Here is a 5,958-nt window from a genome sequence, read left to right on the forward strand (position 1 = left end):
TAAGGTTACTTTCCACTCTCGCTTACCAAGGGTATAACCCCCCCCCCCCCAAACACACACATGCATCAGATTCTTAACTTACAATATTTATGATTTACCAATTTATGTTACTACACTGACTCTCAATTTCACAATATTGTATAAACTTTGATGAATCGCTCGTCTATGGGTCATCAATAATGTTAGCAGACTTCTAGATGTTACCACTGCTAGGTTTAGGCTCAGCTACAAGTACCTCTGGAAGTTTGTAACATCTGATGATGTAGATTTGACTAAATGTAAACTCTGTCAGCAGAACTATTCGCATACTTTGCGTCATTATATAATGGAATGTGAAAAATCGCGGAATTTAAAGATAACAACATCAATAGTGTCCATGAAATGTGTAAGTACTTCATTCATAATGATGTGCTGCCCGAAATCTTAGCGAAGTATCCAAAATTTGCTTACTGTAGGTAATGCATACACATGACTGTAAAGCTGCCGCCCAGTTGGGTGGGTGTGGATCACATGGCTGTAAAGCTGCCGCCCAGTTGGGTGGGTGTGGAGCACATGACTGTAAAGCTGCCTCCCAGTTGGGTGGGTGTGGAACACATGACTGTAAAGCTGCCGCCCAGTTGGGTGGGTGTGGAGCACATGACTGTAAAGCTGCCGCCCAGTTGGGTGGGTGTGGATCACATGGCTGTAAAGCTGCCGCCCAGTTGGGTGGGTGTGGAGCACATGACTGTAAAGCTGCCTCCCAGTTGGGTGGGTGTGGAGCACATGACTGTAAAGCTGCCGCCCAGTTGGGTGGGTGTGGAGCACATGACTGTAAAGCTGCCACCCAGTTGGGTGGGTGTGGATCACATGGCTGTAAAGCTGCCGCCCAGTTGGGTGGGTGTGGAGCACATGACTGTAAAGCTGCCGCCCAGTTGGGTGGGTGTGGAGCAAGACTAGTAACTGTGCGACTCCTCATAGATGTAAAGTGCCTTTTATAGTGACTGTTGTGAGCCTCTTGTTGAATCACTTGAGACACAAAAGATTACTGATGTGTATTTGTGTGGGTGATTAAATATGTATGTGTATGTATATATGTATACGTATGAATATGTACATGTATGCATAAGTATGTGTACATTAATAATTTTGTAACTAGCGTCAAAAGATTGTTATTTGCTTAGCTAAACGAACTAGAGGGTTCAGTTCCTGAACCGATTATGTGCCTCTGTAATCCTTTACACCACCGCCCACGGGATGGGTATGGGATGCATAATAAAGAAAGAAAATGAATGGACCGAACCTCACAATTCATTTAGCTAAGCAAGTTACAATCTTGATGAGCTTGTTACAAAATTCACTATAAGTCGTCACATCATAAATGGGTTCGAGATGGACCACAAGTAGTGCATTATATAATTTATCAGTATTGTGCAGCCTGTGATCCCCGCCTGGCTGGATACTGATACCTAGGTAATTTTCATGTGTCCGAACACCGGCAATAAGGTGGTATTATTTATTTAACTTAAGATATATTTATTTTTAAATGTTGTCACATTAACGGCTACATCTTCCTTTCTTCTGACATATAGATTTTTAAGATTAATTAAAATATATGGAAACTAATTATACAATTTATTGGCTGGTGTGCAGGGCTTCACACTCTCAGAGCTAGCCATCAAGTAACTATCAAAACGCATATATCTTCGTTTTCACTTCAGTTATATTTATGACAAAGGATTTTAAATGTAGCCTATATTTCTACCTTTCAGATGACATAAATACTTTCGTTAATTACAATATCTAGATCAAACTAACATTGATTTTCAAAAGGTTGTATATTTTCCATCAATGGAGAGCATCAGCCAAGAAGCCTTCTTTAAAATATGAATATCTTTCCTCACCCAATAAGATCTAATCTCTGAATAAAACGCAAAAAACGACTTGATTGTAACCTATCCACCGCTGCCCATTGGATGGGGGAGGGGGTTATGTGTAGGATAAACATATCAATTGTGACACTAGCCCTCCATATATGTCAGTTGCTTAAATTATAAACTGTACTTGTGGTCGGACTCGAGCCCATTGTTGATGTGACAATGTGCATTGACTTTTGTAACTAGCTTATCAAGATTATAACTTGCTTGGCTATATGAATTGTGGGGCTCAGTCCCTGAGCCCATTATGTGCCTCTGTAACACTCCACTATCGCTCATAGGATGGGTATGGGGTGCATAATAAATGAACTAAAATAAGCTCTGCCTTTTTGATAACATATACAATTATAAGCTTTATTTGTGAATCTCAATTAATTAAACAATATATCAAAGAGCCTGTAGGGTTCGGTGAGATGAGCGAAGAGACATGGGAGATTTTACATAAGTACAGTACATGGTAGTTTAAGTAGCGAACGCATGTCAACGAATAACGAGTATATATAACAAAACCCATTGTCCTATGAACTCGATTTAACTTCCAAACATATATTTTTTAATAAATGTTAAATGTTTTCTGGCTAGTTATGTTAGATTTTATTAAAAATACGTATTCTACTTGTTAACATTATAATTTAAATTTGTGATAATTTGTGCAGAGAAGTGCGACAACTGGATATGCTAACAAACACTTTCCAAACAACGATATATCTTGGATAAGTCGCTCCACAACATTGACGCTTGGACCGTCGACTTCCTTTGATGCTACTTATTTACTTATTTCATAATGAAATTATATTAGTTTGGAGTAAATATATGTTTTCTCATGTTCTGCATTCAGCACCCACATTATAGTAAATATACCATATTACTTCATTACTTAAATGATGCTAGGAGGGTTTGAGTAGCTTTTGAGGTCTTTAGTGGACAGAATCTCCAATAGATGGGGCGAGAGTCGCCCCATCTCTCTCGCCCGAGCAAGAGTCGAAACTTAATTTAAAATTGATATATCTTTGTTCTCGAACATGATATATTTCATTTGGTGAAATCATAATAATGTTCATATCTCGGTCTTTCTGGAGGCATATAAGATTTTAGGCTTTATTAACGTATCTTTGTTAATTATACAATATATCGGCAAGTCCGTAGGCGTCTGCACTCCATGCCCGACAAGCTACTGAGCGCTACTATAAAAACATATGTATCTTCACTTGAGCTATAAATATGTCTATTGTAATGTACTTAAAATGAAGCTCTTATTTCTATCTTGCTTAAGACATATAAAACATTTGTGTTTATTAACGAATTTACGTGAAATAAACATTGATCTGAGAGAGAGTTGCTCTGTCGTTCAGTCTGTACGGGGTGGGAGCTCCGTAATTTTTAAAATACATGTATCTTCATTAGAACTTTAAATATGTCCATGGTAAAGTGTTTAAAGTGAAGCTTATATGTCTGCCTTTCTTGAGACATATAAAACATATATGTTTATTAACGAATTCACGTGAAATAAACATTGTTCTGAGAGAGAGTTGCTCGGTCGATCAATCTGTCCGGGGTTAAAGCTCGGCTATTATAAAAGTACACGTATCTTCGCTTTAAATTTAAATATGCCCATGGTAAGGTATTTAGAATGAAGCTTATATTTATATCTTTCTTGTGACATATAAAACTCTTACGTTTATTAAGGAATCTGTGTGAAATAGGCATGGTTCTGAGATGAAGGCTGCGGTTTTCGAGCTCGACGCGCGGCAATGGACGCCTTCCACATCCAGTGGGTGTTATTGGACCCTATACCCATTTTATTTGTGGTTGGAGCCCCATACCCATTCTATGGGTGGTTGGAGCCCCATACCCATCCTGTGGGTTGTAGTGGACGCCATACTCATCCTGTGGGTGGTATTGGACCCCATACCCTTCCTGTGGGTGGATGTGATCCCCATACTCATCCTGTGGGTGGATGTGACCCTCATACCCATCCTGTGGGTGGTATTGGACCCCTTTCCCACCTAACAGGCGGTAGGTGACAATATACCCATCCTAGCTATAGTTGGTATAGTAGACACAATACCGTCCTGTTTGCAGTAGTTTACCCCATAGACATTCCAACGTAACATCGTTTTCTGTTAGCGTTCCTACAAAACATCCTTTAAAGTTTTGTAAAGCACAAACTATAGTATATAATATTGATTGGTGATGGACTGTTATTCTATGTAATAATTTTTAGTGCTTATTATAATTTACTAAGAACAACTAATATTTCTCAAAACAAAACTACGAACCTTCAATAGGAAGTAGCTGATCTGTAATATTCTAAGAGCATGGACAATAGTAGGTAAATTTCACCACCCATGTGGGACCTGAAAACTACAATTTTCCTTATAATTGAACCAATCACGAATATTCTGCTATCTATGTTGACGGACGGGTACTGTGACACGTAAATTGGTACGTGAGGAAGAGTTTGGGCCTTGGTAAAAAAAGTAACTGGAAATATATCACATATTTACTAATTCATATTCAACATATTGACGTTAAGCATTAAGTCATATATGTGCTGTCTTGTGTGAGAACGGGTTGCGGTAGAGTGGGGGGAGAACTACCAAGGCCCACCAGAAGTGACACGCAATGTGGGAAATTATTCATATTTGCAAACACACAAGGCTTGAAACCAAAATCAAGAAATTAAGTTCATAAATGGCCTCCTAATAGAATCGAACTCAATATTTGGTGCATTTACAGAAACCCACACAAAAGACCACATGGATAGTGAAAACTGGATTTCGAATTATAATCTATATAGATGTGACAGAGTAATTAGGTCAAATGGAGGAGTAGTTCTGTATATTAAAGAGGAGCTGGCATGCACAGAGCTCCTGAACTCGTCCAATGAGGTGGTAGAGATACTTGGAATCAAGGTAGAAAATATGAATCTACTTATTATTTTAATATACAAACCGCCAGATGCAACAGTTGAGGAATTCACTGAGCAGATCCACAAAATAGAGGATATCCTTGATAACCTAGCAAACTCAGTTATTTCCAAACCTGGAAATAAGCAACCACAGGTCAGAGAACTACTGAGATTCTTTGACAAATTCTCGCTCAGTCAGCAGATTACAGAACCAACTAGGAACGAAAACACGCTGGACCTGATATTCACGAACAATGAGGAGCTAATCAGAGACATTACTGCCTCAGACACTACGTACTCGGACCACAAGCTCATTGAAGTGCAAACCAACATTAATAACGGTAGTAGGCCCAAGAGAAACAAGCGAGAAGGGCTATTCAATAAATTCAATTTTAATAATAAGAGGATAGACTGGGAGAAAATAAACAGGGAACTTACAAACATTCAATGGGAAAATGCTCTAAGAAATAAAAATCCTACACAAGGAATAGAAAAACTGACTTCTGAAGCATATGAAGTCTATCTGAAACATGTTCCTTTGAGGAAAGCCAGAAAGAGGTCCAATGTAGAAAGAGAACGCAGACGACATTACAAAAGGAGGAAGAAATTAACGGAAATGCTTAAGCAGACACGACTCTCCATACAAAGAAGAAATAATTTAAACAGGGAGATTGAAGAAATCGAACAGAGACTGAAGCATTCCTATCAGACTGAAGAAAGGCAACTAGAACAGAAAGCAAATCAAGAAATAATGAAAAACCCAAAATATTTCTTCACATATGCTAAATCAAAAGCGAAAACCACGGCCAGTATTGGACCTATTCGTATTAGTGAAGGTTCATACACAGAGGATGACAAAGAAATTAGTGAAATCCTAAAAAAACAGTATGAGGACATGTTTAGCACTCCGATACTCAGCATGAAAGTGGAAGATTCGGACAATTTCTTCATGAATGATACTCAAACACCTGTAAATATAACTGATATCAACACGAGCGTGGCAGATTTTGAAAGAGAAATTGACAATATGCCCATGCACTCAGCCCCGGGTCCAGACTCATGGAATTCAATATTTATAAAGAAATGCAAAGTGCCAGTAGCCCAGGCACTCAGTATAGTGTGGAGGAAGAGCTT

This window comes from Procambarus clarkii, chromosome 37 (genome assembly GCF_040958095.1).
Source record: "Procambarus clarkii isolate CNS0578487 chromosome 37, FALCON_Pclarkii_2.0, whole genome shotgun sequence".
Lineage (NCBI taxonomy): Eukaryota > Metazoa > Arthropoda > Malacostraca > Decapoda > Cambaridae > Procambarus > Procambarus clarkii.